Source organism: Salmo salar, chromosome ssa13 (assembly GCF_905237065.1).
Source record: "Salmo salar chromosome ssa13, Ssal_v3.1, whole genome shotgun sequence".
Taxonomy (NCBI): domain Eukaryota; kingdom Metazoa; phylum Chordata; class Actinopteri; order Salmoniformes; family Salmonidae; genus Salmo; species Salmo salar.
The window spans coordinates 38,056,305-38,076,809 of NC_059454.1; the positions used below are offsets into that span (position 1 = coordinate 38,056,305).

A 20,505-nucleotide genomic window follows, 5' to 3' on the forward strand; every position below is an offset into this window, starting at 1 on the left:
GCTTGTTTGTTCATCTTTGTGCATGCTTGTGTGTTTGTGCTTGTTTTCTGTGTATGGGTGTGTATTTGTGCTAGCAATTTTGTGTGTGCGCAAGACTGTCTGTGTGCGTGTTTTTGCGTGTGTGCGTCAGCTATACATTTTTTTTCTTCTCAATTTTGTAAAATGAGTAGACAAGGTGATGGCTTAGGGAGTTAGGATCCCAGTAGTGGCGAGGAGAGGGGTCCTCTTTTGGTGCTTAATCTCACCGCCAATCTGTAGGAGACGAAGCAGGAAATAATTCTCCCCTTCATTACTGCAAGCTGAACCCAGATCAGCCAATGGTCTGACAGGAGGTAGAAAAAGAAGATCCACACAGTGTCACCATGGCAACTGCTGAAAACCATACCAGACTGATTTGTATAATGTCTGGGGCACAGTGTAGTGTATATAAAGAGGTCAGGTGTGCCAATCCTTTCAAATAAGTCAGTATTATGATATTTTTAATACCTTTTGTAATGGTATAGATTTAGACACTTAATACATACAGTATTATACTGAACAATGTTATATAATATGCTTTTGTTTTATCATGTTTTTGTGACTCTTGTGTACTCACACTTGCATTGTTCTAAGCCACAGAAGTCCTTTTCACCAGCTTGCCATGCAAACATACTGTATAGGAAGGAGTAATCATATGCAGAAAGTACTTGTAGCTTCTTTTTGTTTCATTTTTATTTTATGTCATATGAATTCTGAGGTTAAGGTATTGTTTGGGTCTCTTTTAGTGTGTCTGAAACATGTCTTTAGCCTAGTTGTGAGAGCGTTGGGCCAGTAACCGAAAGGTTGCTAGATCGAATCCCGAGCTGACAAGGTAAAAATCTGCCCCTGAACAAGGCAGTTAAGCCACTGTTCCTGGGCCGGCATTGTAAATAAGAATTTGTTCTTAACTGACTTGCCTAGTTAAATAAATAAAAAATATACATGTTGCCCAATGCTTGGCAATACATTTGAGCAGAACTGCATTTAAAACACAGCCCAATCTATTGTTTAAAAGTACACTTGGCATGCATAGCAGGGTGATTTCTTGTTTATAGACATCTACAAGTAGATTAACTCATATAGTCTACCCTTAAAATCAGGAACTAAGGGGAATAGTACAATTTCCATTATGCATAACATTACATAACTGTTTTGTTTGATCTAACTAGAGGTATTTGCCATTTTAAGAAAACATTTGAGCACATAAATTAACCTTACTTTCATTTCTACTTTTCAGAAATGTTCTATATTTTTAACATCACTGTTTTAAATCTACTAGCGTCCTAAAATTCAAGATAGGAATCAAGTTTGGAAAATAAAATGTTTTTATAAATTGACATTTTCATCTAATTCCCAGTGTAAAGAAAAGTTGTAGGCCTCTTAACCATAACTATATGTATCCACTTGATAACCTCAGTTGACTTCACTCGGTCTGTCGTCTGCTGTGTTGGAGGGAATGTAGTATACAGGCAAGGTTATGGCTGGGGGATTTATTTTTTTTAAAGCTCAATACCGCTGTAAATCCCATACAGCCAATAAGGTCACACAGCTGGTTTGCATAAGCAGTAGTAATGACATCATTTCACACAGTTTTGTCTTTGACTGTTTGGGTGGGGCAAAGAAAACATCCCACAGCTGTCTCTCTGTGTTGATCGTGATAACCAAGTGCCAGGCAGGTTAAGATTGATAGGGAAACCGACAAGTTTATTATTTGCAGTCTCTTTATAGACAGTTTGTAAGATAAGCTAGAGTAAAATATTGCTCAGCCCACTGTGATATCTACACGCCCAAGCTATATTCAGCCTGTACTTTTGGATATCGCACTTTCTGTCAATTTATCTACACGGTTGGTCAACAGATATCTGCCACCATTTACACACCCCTCCCAGTAATCACAAGACACCCATGTGACCCCCCACCCCCGAAGGGAAAATATTAATCCAAGGCCGTTAGTAAGATCAGCAATATGAATGTGCCCTCATACCAAGCGCCAATGTGTCCCAGACACTAGACAAAAGCAAGGCCTTGCCTGGGGACAGGCCAATGAACAACTCTGACTTTATACAGATATGCCTTTGTCCAGAAGAGGAGTATAAACAGTATATGACAGTAGAGAGGCAGTATTACAATCACAGTACACAGTAGAGCCATAGCTTATTAGAATGACAGTATTCTCCGGCACCATAGCTTAGATCACATAAAAGCAGATGAACATTCTGTCTGTAAATCCATCTCTCTCCTGTTATCTTTTGTATCATCAATGAAAGTAATATTGGCAGGAATCTTGCTCCATATTGAGAAATATCTGCATTATTTAAGGAATACCTGGGATAGGATTAAGTAATCCTTCTAACCCCCCCCTCCCCCCCCCCCCAAAAAAAAAGATATAGATGTACTATTGTAAAGTGGTTGTTCCACTGGATATCATAAGGTGAATGCACCAATTTGTAAGTCGCTCTGGATAAGAGCGTCTGCTAAATGACGTAAATGTAAATGATTTAAACATGATTTCACCAGGTCATTTTTCTGTAGAGGTGAGGCAACGTTCGGAGAGAGGCCATCTATATTTTACTGGACAGATGTGTCTGGGCTGGGGTGGAGCTGAGTTTTGTACTTATTGTGTGGGAGGACCAGAGGAACCCACCCATGTGAGACAAACGAACGACTGCCCCCTCTCGGAAGTTCAAGGCCGACCGCGGTACTGCAGGCATTGTTGACAGAAAACAGTATCCATGACAGTAAATGGTAAAATATCGATCTTCATTGTTCATCTTCGTGTAAATAAATAAAACATTCAAAGACAATCATGTTACCAATAGTTATTTCTAATAAACCAGATGTATGTCCTTGAACCGATTATTTTAAAATCGTATACAGAAGTAGTTGGAAGGATAATTTAGTTGCTAATGGCAGCCTGCAGTACCCCGGTCTGCCTTCAACGTGAGTTAACCAATGAGAGGCAGCAGTACTGAGTTAGCCTGCAACGTTACCGGCCACTTCAAGCCATTCACTCCTCCCTTTCACCTTTATACCACTCCATCCCTCTAGCCCGGCCCTGTGTGTGACTAGGGTAGTCAGAGATTATGCACACAAATCAACTGGCTGTTTTCATGGCGGGCGGGTCTCCCTTGGCGTAGACACAGCTGTGCGTCACGTCATGTTTTTCCTCTTCCTGCCAAGACGCACCCCAGACACCCCATCTCCCCTCACCGACGGTAAAATAATATCCGTCAGGAATGGAGGGAGAGGACAGGGCCGTAGCAGGTATATCTGTCCCATAGTATTACAGTGTCGCCAACACGTAATGGTAGAGACAAAACTGATGATGCAAACTGTCAAGTAAAAATGAACTAAATAATTCCCTAATCCCACTGATATTTTTTTTGGACTATGTAATGTTATAGTAGTTACATACTGCACACAGACTAAGGCATAGTTTCTCAATGAATAGTGTGGCAGCACAAGTATGTATCATCGTTCAATACTCACCGGTAGTCATTGAAGGTGGAGTCATGGCAACAACAACATAAAAGTATCCAAATAGTTACTATTTTTGATACGGGTGTGTTCGTAAATTCAATCTGGAATGCCAGAGAGCGCTCAGAATGCGCTCTGGGCATTCGTAAAATCAGAGCTTTGTCAGATTGTCCATTCATAAATTCTGTTTTATTCTCGAGGGTTCAGAGCGCACACTGGATGCTCTGGCGGAGGAGTAGGGTTCATCCGAGCGTTCTGACCTCACTACGGCAGCCAAGCAGCCACGCTAACGAGTCTGCAACTCTCATCTCCCCAGCGTTGCACTTCATCATGTATTTCATTGTAGAATCATAGCCATGGGAAGGGTACTTCATCAGTTATTTCATTGTGGAATCATAGCCATGGGAAGGGTACTTCATCAGTTATTTCATTGTAGAATCATAGCCATGGGAAGGGTACTTCATCAGTTATTTCATTGTAGAATCATAGCCATGGGAAGGGTACTTCATCAGTTATTTCATTGTGGAATCATAGCCATGGGAAGGGTACTTAATCATGTATTTCATTGTAGAATCATAGCCATGGGAAGGGTACTTCATCAGTTATTTCATTGTGGAATCATAGCCATGGGAAGGGTACTTCATCAGTTATTTCATTGTGGAATCATAGCCATGGGAAGGGTACTTCATCAGTTATTTCATTGTAGAATCATAGCCATGGGAAGGGTACTTCATCAGTTATTTCATTGTGGAATCATAGCCATGGGAAGGGTACTTCATCAGTTATTTCATTGTGGAATCATAGCCATGGGAAGGGTACTTCATCAGTTATTTCATTGTAGAATCATAGCCATGGGAAGGGTACTTCATCAGTTATTTCATTGTGGAATCATAGCCATGGGAAGGGTACTTCATCAGTTATTTCATTGTGGAATCATAGCCATGGGAAGGGTACTTCATCAGTTATTTCATTGTGGAATCATAGCCATGGGAAGGGTACTTCATCAGTTATTTCATTGTGGAATCATAGCCATGGGAAGGGAAATTCATCAGTTATTTCCTTGTAGAATCATAGCCATGGGAAGGGTACTTCATCAGTTATTTCATTGTGGAATCATAGCCATGGGAAGGGTACTTCATCAGTTATTTCATTGTAGAATCATGGCCATGGGAAGGGTACTTCATCAGTTATTTCATTGTAGAATCATAGCCATGGGAAGGGTGCTGGACAAGTGCAGCACCCCTGATAAATTTGAATAAATTTGCCAAAGTTCAAATCAAAATCAAATAACATTTTGTTGGTCACATACACATGTTTAGCAGAAGTTATTGCGGGTGCACCGAAATTCTTGTGTTTCTATCTCCAACAGTGCAACAATATCTAACAAGTAATATCTAACAATTTCACAACAATACACACAACACACACACAATTTTAAAGTAAAGGAATGGATACAGAATATATAAATATTTGGACTAAGCCATGTCAGAGCGGCATAGACAACATTTTTTTTTTTTTTATTACATTTATTTTAACTGTTATTTTACCAGGTAAGTTGACTGAGAACACATTCTCATTTACAGCAACGACCTGGGGAATAGTTACAGGGGAGAGGAGGGGGATGAATGAGCCAATTGTAAGCTGGGGATGATTAGGTGACCATGATGGTATGAGGGTCCAGATTGGGAATTTAGCCAGGACACCGGGGTTAACACCCCTACTCTTACAATTAGTGCCATGGGATCTTTAGTGACCACAGAGAGTCAGGACACCCGTTTAACGTCCCATCCGAAGGACAGCACCCTACACAGGGCAATGTCCCCAATCACTGCCCTGGGGCATTGGAATATCTTTTAGACCAGAGGAAAGAGTGCCTCCTACTGGCCCTCCAACAACACTTCTAGCAGCATCTGGTCTCCCATCCAGGGACTGACCAGGACCAACCCTGCTTAGCTTCAGAAGCAAAACAGCAGTGGTTAGAGTAGGCTATAGAGTAGAATAGAGTAGGATAGAATAGAATACAGTATATACATATGAGATGAGTAGTGCAAAATATGTAAACATTACTGAAGTGACTAGTGTTCCAATTATTAAAGTGGCCAGTGATTCCATGTCTATGTATACCTAGGCAGCAGCCTCTAAGGTGCTTGAGATAGAAGCTGTTTTTCAGTCTCTCGGTCCCAGCTTTGACGCACCTGTACTGACCTCGCATTCTGGATGATAACGGGGTGAACAGGCAGTGGCTCAGGTGGTTGTTGTCCTTGATGAACTTTTTGGCCTTCCTATGACATCGGGTGCTGCAGGTGTCCTGGAGGACAGGTAGTTTACTCCCGGTGATGCGATGGGCAGACGGCACCACCCTCTGGAGATATGCGTTTGCGGGCGGTGCAGTTGCCGTACCATACAGCCCGACAGGATGCTCTCAATTGTGTATCTGTAAAAGTTTGTGACGGTTTTAGGTGCCAAGCCAAATTTCTTCTGCCTCCTGAGGTTGAAGAGGTGCTGTTGCGCCTTCTTCACCACACTCTGTGTGGGTGGACCATTTCAGTTTGTCATTGATGTGTATGCCGAGGAACTTGAAGCTTTCCACCTTCTCCACTGCGGTCCCGTCGATGTACTCCCTCTGCTGTTTCCTGAAGTCCACGATCATCTCCTTTATTTTGTTGGCGTTGGGTGAGAGGTTATTTTCCTGGCACCACACTCCCAAGGCCCTCACACCTCCTCTCTGTAGGCTGTCTCGTCATTGTTGGTAATCAGGCCTACTACTGTTGTGTCGTCTGCAAACTTGATGATTGAGTTGGAGGCGTGCATGGCCACGCAGTCATGGGTGAACAAGGAGTACAGGAGGGGGCTGAACACGCACCCTTGTGGGGCCCCTGTGTTGAGGATGAGCAAAGTGGAGGTGTTGTTTCCTACCTTCACCACCTGGGGGTCAGCCCATCAGGATGTCTAGGACCCAGTTGCACAGGGCAGGGGTTCAGACCCAGGGCCCCAAGCTTAATGATGAGCTTGGAGGGTACTATGGTGTTGAATGCTGAGTTATAGTCAATGAACAGCATTCTTACATAGGTATTCCTCTTGTCCAGATGGGATAGGGCAGCATGATGGCAATTGCATTGTCTGTGGACCTATTTTTTTTATATATCCTATTTAAACTTTATTAAACTAGGCAAGTCAGTTAAGAACAAATTCTTACTTACAATGACAGCCTAGGAACAGTCCCTAAATTGCCTTGTTCAGGGACAGAACAACAGATTTTTACCTTGTCAGCTCAGGGATTTGATGTAGCAACCTTTCAGTTACTGACCCAACACTCTAACCACTAGGCTACCTGCCACCCCTATTGGGGAGGTAAGCAAATTGAAGTGGGTCTAGGGTGTCAGGTAAGGTAGAGGTGATATGATCATTGACTAGTCTCTCAAAGCACTTCATGATGACAGAAGTGAGTGCTACAGGGTGATAGTCATTTAGTTCAGTTACCTTTACTTTCTTGGGTACAAATAAAATGTTATTGGTCACATACACGTTTAGCAGATGTTATTGCGGGTGTAGCGAAATTCTGGTGTTTCTAGCTCCAACAGTGCAATAAAATTCATTTAGTTCAGTTACCTTTGCTTTCTTGGGTACAGGAACAATGGTGGACATCTTGAAGCATGTAGAGACAGCAGACTGGGATAGGGAGAGATTGAATATGTCCATAACCACTCCAGCCAGCTGGTCTGCGCATGCTTTGAGGACGAGGCAAGGGATGCCGTCTGAGCCGGCAGCTTTACGAGGGTTAACACACTTAAATGTCTTACTCACGTCGGCCACGGAGAAGGAGAGACCACAGTCCTTGGTAGATGGCAGCGTAGCACAGTGTTATCATCAAAGCGAGTGAAAAAGATGTTTAGCTTATCCGGGAGAAAGACGTCGGTGTCCGCAACGTGTCAGGTATTCCCTTTGTAATCCATGATTGTCTGTATTCCCTGCCACAAAAGTCTTGTCTCTGAGCCGTTGAATTGCGACTCCACTTTGTCTCTGTACTGACGTTTTGCCTGTTTGATTGTCTTATGGAGGGAATAACTACAGTACACTGTTTGTATTCCGCCATAATCCCAGTCACCTTGCCATGGTTAAATGCGGTGGTTCGCGATTTCAGTTTTGCGCGAATGCTGCCATCTATCTAGTGTTTCTGGTTTGGGTATGTTTCAATAGTCACAGTGGGCACATCTTCTCCTATACATTTCCTGATAAACTCAGTCACCGTATCTGTGTATTCGTCGATATTATTGTCTGAGGTTACCCGGAACATATCCCAATCAAAACAATTTGAAGCATGGATTCCGATTGGTATTATAGAATTACTGCCGTATGTTCATAAATAAATGAAATAATTCAGAATACAACATCAGGAGTAGACCTATAATTTACCCACAGAGGATCAATAGCTTATTTGTTTTGAAATAGCCTAGCTATGGATTGTGTGTAGACCAATCACAAGGCATTGCCTACAGTCGGGAACACTTGGAAAATCTGTCAGTGAACAGCATGCAGCCAAAATGACATCGAATTGCATGAAATGCGTTTATAAAAGCGCCTCTACTCTACTGCTCTAGTCTAGACCACTATTCGCATGGGATGATATGCATGCTATGCTTTATTAATATAAAGGTGATTTTCCGGAACCTCAGAGCTCCCAGGTCACCCCCCTCTCGTGCTCACATTTTGTTCTGGCACCTCCAGATTTACAAATGAAGTACTGTTTACATCATGGCCACCCATGCTCAGGAGTTTCCCATTAGGAAGGAATGTTTACCAACTTCCTGTTTCTCTCGGCAGTGTAGACTCAACATCTGGCCTGACAGAGCAGGGCAGGATAACCTCTGGTAAGAACCCTTTCCACAGCTACAGAACAGATGTCCACGTAGTGTCTATCTGAGACCCTCCCCTGGTACCCTGTATGGAAATGGGAGAGGGATTTTTTTTACCTAGGAGTTGATGGAGAAAATTGGCATTTTGCTGGTTATTGGATAGTAGTAATGTAGTACACAGATAAGGATATGTACTGTCCTTTATGAACATTTTAGTTGATATATGGCACTGCTTTATGATAATAACGATTGGCCCAGGAGACAAATATGAAATCATTTAAATGGCAATGTCATTCACTCCCTTGACTATACAATAACAGTCACCATATGGACACATCTGAACCTTTAATGACAGTGGAGATGCATGTAATGATTGAAATCAATGGAGAAATCCATAGAGTTCTAAGTGGAATCTCTTGAGCTCCAAAAATGTTACACTGTAGTCCTGAGGCCAAACAATAAGGCTTAGAACAGAATCCCAATCGGCTAATCTCAGTTTTCTAAAGCATGGAGTCAATGAGGTGGGAACAACGGCTGCTAAAGTGCAGGCGGGATATCTGCAGAGTCAGGGGAATCTAGAACTGTCTGGCTGTGTTCTCACTCTGTTTAGCCCTGAGAAAGCAACCTCTCAGACCCTCAGTTTGTTTCAACAGATCTGTAGTTGCAGTGTGGAGGGCGGAGAAGAGAACAGATTATAAAAGAGATCTTTCATCAGGAACACAATATAGGCTGTCAGTTTGCTAGCCTAGGATCAGGTGCTTTTATCACCGAAGGAAATGTATCATTTTGACAGAGCCTTTCTTTTTTGGGGAAATACCATTCCAAATTGGCACAGAGAGTTTTACTGTAATGAGCTACAACATGAATCAACATCAGCATAGAGCTGTAGGAATGCTTGTATCAGCTGGCCATTGAGATGAGAAAAGCATGTCAAGTTCTCATTTCAGAGGGGGGAAGGTAGATCTCAAAGAAAGTAGGCATACATTTTTTTAACCTTTATTTAAACTAGGCAAGTCAGTTAAGAACAAATTCTTCTTTTCAAAGAAGGCCTAGGAACAGTGGGTTAACTGCCTTGTTCAGTAAAACGACAGATTTTTACCTTGTCAGATCAGGGATTTGATCTTGCAACCTTTTGGTTACTAGTCCAACGCTCTAACCACTAGGCTACCTGCCGCCCCTACTAGACTACCTGCCGCCCCTACTAGGCTACCTGCCGCCCCTACTAGGCTACCTGCCGCCCCTACTAGGCTACCTGCCGCCCCTACTAGGCTACCTGCCGCCCCTACTAGGCTACCTGCCGCCCCTTCTAGGCTACCTGTCGCCCCTACATCTTAACCGGAAGGTCAGCTAAGGACAAAATAACTGCAGCAAACAGATAACTGTCCAATGTCTGGGTGGGTGCAGGCGGTGGGGGCTGAGCTGGACACATTGATCCCCATTCCCAACTAAAGGTTAACCATGTCAGGGTAGTTCCATATATATTAGGCATCATGGCATCACGCCGTGCATAATCAGACATTTTGTAGATGTTATCTCAGGTGCAGCAAAATGCTTTTGTTTCTAGCTCCAACAGTACAGTAATACCTAACAATACAAAACAATACACACTAATCCCAAAAATAAAAAGAACGAGCAATGTCAGAGTCCGGAATATAAATATACACTGACTGTACAAAACATTAGGAACACCTTCCTAATATTGAATTGCACCCCTTTTTCGTTCAGAACAGCCTCAATTCATTGGGACATGGACTCTACAAGGTGTTGAAAGCATTCTACAGGGATGCTAGTCCATGTTGACTCCAATGCTTCCCACAGTTGTGTTAAGTTGGCTGGATGTCCTTTGGGTGGTGGACCATTCTTGATATACACGGAAAACCGTTGAGCGTGAAAACCTCAGCAGCGTTGCAGTTCTTGACACACTCAAACCTGTGTGCCGGTCACCTCCTACCATACCCCGTTCAAAGGCACTTAAATCTTTTGGCTTGCCCATTCACCCTCTGAATGGCACACATACACAATCCATGTCTCTATTGTCTCAAGGCTTACAAAGCCTTTATTTGACCTGTCTCCTCCCCTTTACCTACACTGATTGAGGTGGATTTAACAAGTAATATCAATAAAGGACCATAGCTTTCACTTGGATTCACCTGGTCGGTGGTGAAAAGAGCAGGTGTTCCTAATGTTTTGTACACTCGGAATATATGTACATGATGGTGTGTATGGACAGTATATGAATAGAAAAGGTGTGTGCAGCAGTAGTTAGGATGAGCCTTGACTAGATACAGTATATGCGGTGCCTTCAGAAAGGATTTATTTTGTCCACATTTTGTTGTGTTCCAGCTTGAATAAAACTGATCTATACACACACAACACCCCATAATGCCAAAGGGATTTCACCATGAGGCCAATGGTTACAGAGTTGAATGGTTGTGATATGAGAAAACTGAGGATGGATAGACAACATTGACCACATTGACGTGTGTACAGTATTCCGGATAGTAGCTCATATCCCGTTTAAGATCTTATTCGGGATAAGCAGTTTACATGCAACTTTTATATCCTTATCATGAGTATCATTGTATCCATGAATTAACAGAATATTCCTAATTTAAGTATGGATTAAATGGAACAGTAACTGAAATATAGACAATGACAGTAGGCCTATAACTTCTCACATGTAGAGTAATATAATATTAACTCCTGCAGAATTAGGCTATGAAATTATAAAATAATTGTTAATTTTGTCTCAGTAACAGGAATGGAGAAATATGATTTATTTATTTCAGCATGCGAATGAGTGTGTAATGTGTTGTCTTTGACACTGTTATGCAAGCAGACAGTATTTCAACCACATAAAATACAGTATGTACCCAGACAAACTGAAGTCTTATCAGAAACGTGTTTGGTTTTCTCAGCTTTCATTTCCTTAAAACCGGTCAAACTGATGACATTTGGACAGGACCAATCTTTCCACTGTTTGGGAGTTTGCATTTTCTCCCCAGGCCTTAAACGAAACAGACAACTTTACCACTGTTAACTAGACTACTAATGCATTCATTCTATCGATGATCCAAAGATCGAGGCAGAGACTATTTAAGGTATAGAAAATCTTTAATACAAGCAGCTGTAGGGGAGAGCTGTCTCTCTGATCACAGATCAGGGAAGGACTCGGAGGGGAGATGGTTGGATGTCCCTCGTATAAAGGGAGGTGATAATACAATCATATCGGTTATACAGCAGTTATTTTATACAAGCAACAGTTCCAGAACCCAATGGCCTTGTGTTAGGGTGCAACAGTCTATGAAATGCAGTTTGTCACAGTTCAACACAGCACAGAGCATAAACCTTGAGAAGTTACAACAGCTCACCCCAAATTCCGCCACCACAATGCCTTTCCAAACCTGAGAGGGTTTATGAAATGGGGAGATGGAGAGATACACTGTAGCTAGCTGGCTCACATTCACATCATTTGACCCCTGTGACAGGGCTGGAATGTCCCACTGTACATCATACACACACTGTGTATGATTAAAACACACAGGCACACCTCACACATAAATATATATACACACACATGCACACTTAACACACACTCAACAATATCCAACAGAAACACAGCTGTGACATAGTAAGATATCCGCCAAACTAAACGCATCATGGCAGATTTTCTCAAGAGATATCCACCCCCCAATCGTGAGGATGAGCTCCATTAAAAGGGTGGGAGCCACATAAAGAAGCCAGTCTGGGTCCCCACTGACTGGTCTGTGCACATGAGGGACTGACCAGACACATCCAGCCCAAACCCAGCCAAACACTATCCTATCCTATCAACTCACTCTCACCCTCACTCTCACTCACTCTCTCTCTCTCTCTCTCTCTCTCTCTCTCTCTCTCTCTCTCTCTCTCTCTCTCTCTCTCTCTCTCTCTCTCTCTCTCTCTCTCTCTCCCTCTCTCTGCTCCATTAAAAGGGTGGGAGCCACATAAAGAAGCCAGTCTGGGTCCCCACTGACTGGTCTGCGCACATGAGGGGCTGACCAGACACATCCACCCCAACCCCAGCCAAACACTGTCCTATCCTATCAATTCACTCTCTCTCTCTCTCACTCACACACACACACACACACACACACACACACACACACACACACACACACACACACACACACACACACACACACACACACACACACACACATGCACACCTTATCCCCAGCCAAACTCAATTCTCTCCTCTCCTGTTGATCAGGAAACACTCGGTCTCTGAGCAACCTTGTGACACATAGCTGGTCCGGGGTGCAACATTAATCTGTTAATGTGTTTAATGTGAAACTATCTATTTCACCTAGACAGTTTGTGTGTATGTATTGATATGTTGGCTACGTGTGCCTTTTGTAAAAAAACATACATTTGTGTAGTTCTGTCTTTGAGCTGTTGTTTATTAATGCTTTGTATTATGTCATGTTTTGTTTTGTTTTGTTTTGTTTAATGTTTTGTGTGGACCCCAGGAAGAGTAGCTGCTGTTATTGCAACAGCTAATGGGGATCCTAATAAAATACCAAACACCAAAATAGTGGCTGCTGGTTTTATTAGTAACACAGAGAGAGATTTTACACAAGGAGCCCTCTCTCTACATACCGCAGGAGGCCACGGTGAGGGGCGGGGTGACTGGACAAACACTTTCACCAGTTCGGTTTCGGAAGGGGTAGTAGTTGGTTTGGTATGAGGGTATTGGCATGGATGGTAGTTGGGTAGGCCAGCCCTACAAGAACTGCAGTACAGACTGTTTGTTAGGAAGTCGTAGAAAGGAGTCTTTTTTGGGTTTTATGTCAAATTACACGCAAAAGGTGTATTGTTGTCACCAACTGGACTGGGATGAATATGTTTTTACAAAAGAAAAGTAAATTCCATAAGGGAAGGGAAAATGAAGCCTCTGAGGCCTGAGAGGGTGGAACCGTATGAGACAGTACTCCATGTAGCTTCTCAGATATTTTAATCCCAGAAAGAGTTCAGCAGCAAAAACAAAGATGTCAATCTTTCTTTACCTATTTTCCACTTGTACAGTTCCATTTATCACCATTGCTATAAATGACACAAAGTCAATTTTCTTCACATGAAGAATGTCTGGGTCCTGCTGGTGATACACAGGCTTTGGTGTATGTTGCTGTGTAGATCTGGTATTCACTAACATTGGACCTTCTGATCTTTCTACCATTTTCCCCGCCTCTGCATAGGAGACAGACTGAACTGCCCTGGTTTTGGCAACCTCCATCTCTTTCACCGTATTTGGACATTACAAGGATGTTGCCTCGTGCTCTCCACCACAGTTACAATACTTTATTCATTTGCCACTCTCTTCTGTTAAACAGTCTCCATCATAGTGACTTTCCCGACACATCCCACATCTCGGCTCCTGTCTGTAGACCCTTTCTACAAGTCCAAACATTTGACATCGCTTACACTGCAAAGGCCTGGATACGAAGGGTCTGAAAGGATAGTACACATATCCCAGCTGCAGTAGGGTTGGTAGGGACCCGACATCAAAAAACACAAGGACAGACAAACTCTTCTCCTTCATTCCATTAAACACACGATTCATCCAGTGTACATCAACCACTGCAGGAATTTCCTTTAGTATATCAATGTCACCTTCTTCGAAACTCAAAAAAATTACTCTTTAAATAGGTGCCCTGCTCTGTAGCTCAAAGCACAACACCTCATAATCTCCAAATCGAGTGCGTTCCAACAGCCTTTTTTACTAATCGTCAGAAACAAGCCCACTTCTCGTAATTTTCACCGATTTTACTTTACCCAAAGCTTTCTCCACCACTGTGGATGTTTTCACTGGATTCACCAAGTGGGGCGTACATAATCCCAGAAAACGTACTCCTTCCAGATACGATGGGGAATTATAAACAGTAGCCATTTTCTTTCTCAGATAAGATGACAATGAGCTATGTAGCATACATATCTGGTGCAATGTTTGTTGTACACTGTCCCTTTCAAGTTGAAATGTAATTGTATTGTTTGCATTAGACATCACATCCGAGTGACTAGTGTGATAAAACATATATTTCACACAAAGCAGAAGTCCTCTGATGTGAATGAAATGTATGAGGAAGCTCCCTGTTAAAGCACATCTTTTGTGAGAAACAAGAAATAATCTGGAAAACATTGTCTCTTTCTTTCCACTGTGATTCAATGTTACACTCAACCAAGTTCATTTCCTTTGGCCCTACTACGCCCTTTAGTCAAACACTGGTCCACGATACACTGTCTGAGGCGCCACACGTTCATTTATCGCCACATTTAATTTCTACTTAATTGTTGTAATGTAGCCTATATGATGTCCATTCCTTTGATCTCGTGTGCACAAAGTCTGATGTGTATTGGAAATGTGGATAACTGTAAAACTATTTTAGCCTAAAATTGACATGAATGTTGATGAAGTATTTTCTTAGAAACTACCTTCACCACTTCAATCAAGTAAAACTGTGAAAGACTGCATCAGTGCATTAGTATAGGCCAAAAGCCATGAAAGATATGGCACACAGTCAGAGAGAACAGCACTGTTCACTGCTCCACAAACAATAGAATGTCCTTCAAACCAGGCTTTCTATCCTTGGGAGAGTACGCCCCCTTCTGTACTAATGGCCATTCTACCGTTTGGAAGGGTTTAAATAGGTTATTATTGAAAGGGAAAACTGAAAGAAACAAGTTAATTTCAATAGCACAATGGCATATTTTAATTATTTTTTAATCAGAGATTTAGTTTATGGACAGGTAGAACTATTGTTTTATTGGGCAGTAGGCCTAGGCCTATGATAGGCTACTACTCTAACTGCGCTTCACCATCATCGAACAAATAAATAAAAAACACAGTGTACAGTATAGACTGCTAAAATGGCTACATTTTAACATGTGACAGTTCCAAACACATTTAAATATGCGTCAAAGCATGTGATTCCGACGACGCGCCATTACGTTTTTGTACAGCAGCCAATCCAAAAGCAGGGGTGTGTGAGAGGGCGTGGTTTGAATGTGGCGCTCTGGAAAATTCGATGGATTAACAGGTTTTAAAAGGAAACGTCTTGAAATAAAGGATCCAGGGACCAATGCCAGGATCATGTATTGTTGTCCAGAATGTCTACAGGACTTGCTATAGGTGCGCCATAGGTGAGTTCTCTCTGGCCAAGAGGGATGAAGCATGGATCATCATCATCACACAGCACCATGGCTGCAGCCTACTGTCATTATCAACGTCCCAGGTTATCACAGGTGAAGTTTTTTATTTTACATGTCGATAATCAGGAAGTAATTGCTCACATTTGTGTTGCGCACTCCAAAATGTCTGGCTAACTGTTCTATAGGCAGTTCCTGTTTCTAACATTTTATTAATGTTTATAGATGAGTAAGTCTTGACGTGTAGGCTATGATGTTATGAAACAGTTGTTACGAAATATTTTACAGTATGAATACATGTTAAAGTAGCACCCCAATAAACTACTGCGTAGAAATGTATGATCGCGTAGTAAAAATGAGCGTTTTTACAAGGGAATAGTTCAATAAACGAATTGAAGGCAGGATGGTGGGGAGGGTACCATAACAGTAAAAAAAGGATGCTGCGAGAGAAGGGATAAGGGCTTGGCGTCTTGGAGGGTGTTGCGCAGTTCTATTTACCTGCATGTCTGTCCTTCTTTGAGCATCTTATGATGCTGCTTCGCAATGCTGAGTGGCATAGCAAGTTGTGTTATATTTTGGATTGAGGTACATTTACACAGTTTTTGTTATAAGGAATCTATACTATATAAAGAGATCTACAGAACTTCAGAACATATGTAGATATTAATAATGTCATCCAGTAAATGGCCTAAAATACGTCATTCTGTTTTCTTCGACTCTGCTAATGTTTACCAAAGTAAGCCTTTTGATAAATGACATGTTCATTGAAAGTACGTGAGATGCGCACTTCTTATTTCTGATGTAAACAAACCCCCAAACCATTACTCTTCTTGGACGATGGGAGTCGCTGTTCTGCAGCTTAGATGGACATACATAATCATTATTTTTCAATACTGAACGTGGGCAATGAACGGTATCGTCTCATCATCAATGTATCTGATTTTTCCACTTTAAATTATTTTACCTTTACATGAAAATCGCTTGATTAGTGAAATATTACAGCAGTATTCCAATTGGAGTTCCATAAAATCAGGGATATTCCGTTTCCCTCCAGAGCAGGGTTTCCCAAACACGGTCCTGGGGCCTTCCAGGGGTGCATGTTTTGGTTTTTGCCCTATCACTACACAGCTGATTCAAATAATCTAAGCTTGATGATGAGTTGATGATTTGAATCAGCTAGGGCAAAATCCAAAATGGAGGCCTCAGGGCTGAGTTTGAGAAACCCTGTTCCAGAGGTCAGGTTTATGAGGCTGGCACATCCATCTGCTGTGTGTGTGTGTGTGTGGGTGTGCATGCTCACGTGTGCGGAAAATAATGACGACGGCTCTCTTGACATCAAGGCCTTAAACCCCCAAGAGTAAAAAGGGACGTCAGTGGATGCCAGCCCACGCAATGTTGATCATATTATCTCCGTTATACAGAGATCTCTTTAATGGTGTGCAGATGGGGGTGGATTAAATCAATTGCCTTTATTAAAGTCAGGATCTGAGTCAGGATTCAATGGATTAAAATAACGACTTTGATCATCATACTATCAAAACATTGATATGGATACAAAGGGGGTCAGAAAAAGTAACAGACTTAGCACCAAGTACCATCGCTATGTAGGCATAGGCTAGATCATTCATCTACTCGTGTTATCATTAGATGCATGGGGAGTGTATGTTTACTGTGCAAGAATGTACACGTGTATAGACCTGCATAGGCCATATCCTGATATGAAGTGTTGAATACAGTTTCATTGTGTACATATTCATCCACATACCATTACATTTCTTATCTTTCAGTAGACCAAAGGTGACACTGTGGGCAGTCCAAATGATAGGTAAGTGTATACACAACATGATGATAATAATAGATACCAGATTTCTGAGTGTGCCAACTGCTGAGCCATATGATGTTATATTTCAGGGATGGATGGCGAAGGCTTCTTCCCATACAGCAACTACAACAGCAGCCATCCAGACCAGGGCACGTACCTTCCCTGAGAGGGAGATTAGGGTTTAGGAAGTGGAGCAGGACTTTGAGATGACATGGCTAAAATTAACCCAGTGCCTAGTGAATGCGTGGTATAAATAGCTGACAGGAAGATCTCCAGGTTGCATGCATCATTAGTGACTGCATGTCACTATAAACACTGTCAACAAACATTGCCAGTCATTGTAAACATGACACAGATTGGGATTTTCTTGATATAATGACTAGTAGTGGTGTACTAGTCAACTATGTCATGCTTACTGGGCTTTCGATGTACACAAAGATTTACAGTAAAGGCAACAATATGAAATATATTTTATAGGATTGTTCTTATTGATATTTTTGAAACAGTATTTATGTCTACTGAAGTGTTGATCTTGGTATAGTATCTTGTAGCACAAGTATCAGGGGCGGAACCTGGCTTTAACCCAGTCCACTGGTAAACCCTCACACCATTAGCCAACTGCTTTTGTTCCACATGTCTTATGTTGTGCTGGGTTGTTTAGTCTGGGGATCTACTGACTGAGAGGAGACCAGAGCGCCACCTCTCTCATCAATACTCCTGCATGTGCCATGTCTCCTCAGAGAACACACGCTTTAATCAGACAGATCCTTTACATCTCTTTGCTGCTGGCAGAGAGAGAAGCAGTACGGAGATAAAGCTGATTTTACCAATAGACTCCTTCCCTTCCCACCATGGTAAGATGAACCCAAGGAGTGAATGCTGAAGTGTACGCTCTCCCTCTCTTTCTCTCTATCTGAACCTGAAATGGGTCAATGCAGCGTACTGTCCTTACGATATGTAATTGACTGTATCGTTAAACTGTTCCTTGATTGTCATCCATTTTATTATCACGTTATTACGGTATCGTCTTCATCCAAGTCAAAAGGTTGCCTATTCAATGCTCAGTCCAGTTGTGTTGGAGGGGTCAAACGGGAAAGAAATCAAGTTACTTTACACTTAGTGGTCTCTAAGACAAAGCTTCCTTTACAGCCCAGATAACAAAAGTTAGTTTCTAGTCCGCGAGAGCTGTAGACAGACATGATGCGGTAAGCCTTGTGGTGCGTAGCTAAACCTAATGGCGGTTCTCCAGCCCTGCCTATGTCTGGTGGTTAGGGCTTCTCATTGTAATTCTCCAGCCATAGCTAACACCAGACACTTCCCACAATTTCAGAAAGTGTGATCGTCACCACAGGCGAAATTGGACAATGATTACAGGACTTTCTTTAAAAGGTACACGTTGAACATCCCATTTCCCAGGTCCTCGGTCGTCTCTGCTGCACCGATTGTTCCCGTTAGGTCTGTTTTGAATATTGATGTTGTCATATCTTGATGGTTCCTTGTCTCCCCACTCCTATAAACGAGATGCTCCTGTGTTTAAGAGGCTTATGTACCTCTGTTTTGTTTTTTTTCCTTCCTTGTTTGATGTGCCTTTAAAACAAGTGGCTAGTCAGGTGACCAAGGAGAGGAGGCTCGTCTCCGTCAGCTGAGAGGGAGAGAGAGACCCAATTGAAAGGGAACACGGGGGAAAATGGGGACACAGGATCCGTCACAGTCAGAGAGAAATGGGTGGATAGAGTGGGAGGTGGCAACAAGGTCTCTTTAACTGCAGCCCTAGCTAGCTGTGCTCAGCTGTCTGTTTGGCAGCCAGCAGTGTGCTGCTGGGTCGAGTTCTTCAAGAAGCTGATGCCTGTGTTGGTGTGTGTAGCCACAATAGTAGCAGCAGAGAAAGCCCTGAAAATGAATACTGCGTCACACCGATCGAGGAAGAGAAATAGAGAGTGATCGTAAACCGGTGTGGCGAGCTGTTTGTGTGTGTGGTCTGATCTGTTGGCGTATATCTGTGTCAGTGCAAAACTAGCTGTCGGAAAGAGCAATTCTGCTGGTGCAACAAGATGAAAATAGAGTGTGCGTGTGTCTGAGGCAGGCAGGGAGAGAGGGCTGAAGAGAGGGCTGAAGAGAGGGGGGAAGAGAGGGAGGGACTGAGGGGGGGAGTCAGAGAGCGAGAGATTTTGGATTAGTTGCTACGTCACTTTTTCACGTCGAGGGGGGAAACAAGCTAAGATAATAGAAGCCCGCAGTCATCCAGTTTTCTACCTGAGAGTTGGACGCAATGGTTACGGCGAGAACCCCTGCCTCCTCAGCCTCATCCGTAGTGCTTGTTACCAGCTTCTCCCTCAGCCACTACATCTGTGTAGTAGTTAGGCAGGGATCGTCAGAGAAGACTTCCAACATGGATGCTGAAGATGTGACAGTTAGTTTGTGTGGGTGTTTGGTGTTTTGAAGGCATTGTGAGGTCGGAGTAGGGGGTGGGAAGGGGTGAGGCGCAGGGGTTATCGAAAGAACGTTCTGGAAGGTTCTTAATGTCAAGACGACGCACGTTGGGGAGCATATTCAGAGAATTATCGAGGTAATCGAATATTGCTATTATATGATTACATATATACCAATAAATGATTACATAAATTATTACGTAGATATAGATATGTGTGATGTGTTGTCTGCCCTTATACAAAACCACATAGTAACCGGTATGGAGCTAGTCTGCAGTCATTTTCTTCCATAGTACCTCCTATAAGGTGCGAACCAGGCGATACAGTTTGTTCATATTGCTATTCAGCATATTTGTGTGTTTTTACCTTCAACTTGTTGTGATTAACTCTTCATAGGGTCGAAGGCAGGAAGGAGGATGAGTGAACCGGGATCGAGTAAACCCGGGATCGAGTAAACCTGGGCGTATTTTGTTATTAGGGAAGCCAACAGAATACCTATTTGGAGCCTTTATTTTGTAGCAGACCAGTATTGTCTTGTGATTTGTTTTCAGTCTCTAGGGCCACTGGCTGGGATTTAGTGGAAACCCTCCCTGAGACATTTGTTTCTGCGTAGTTAGTGGAGACCGAAACAGAGGTGGTGACGCAGTCCTCTACTGAGCTGTACTTCTATGACATCATGGCTGGACTTGTGTTTTTCTCTCCCCCATGTAACTCTCCCTCTTGT

The 20,505-nt window shown here is 42.6% G+C and overlaps 1 long non-coding RNA gene across 1 annotated transcript; it reads left to right on the plus strand.

Annotated features, from left to right (window-relative positions):
* The first annotated feature begins 15,353 nt into the window (after positions 1-15,353).
* Positions 15,354-17,821, plus strand: LOC106567329 (uncharacterized). The gene is made up of 3 exons (XR_001320038.2): positions 15,354-15,626; positions 17,318-17,355; positions 17,442-17,821. It is a non-coding gene; the product is annotated as an uncharacterized lncRNA (long non-coding RNA).
* The last annotated feature ends 2,684 nt before the right edge of the window (positions 17,822-20,505 follow it).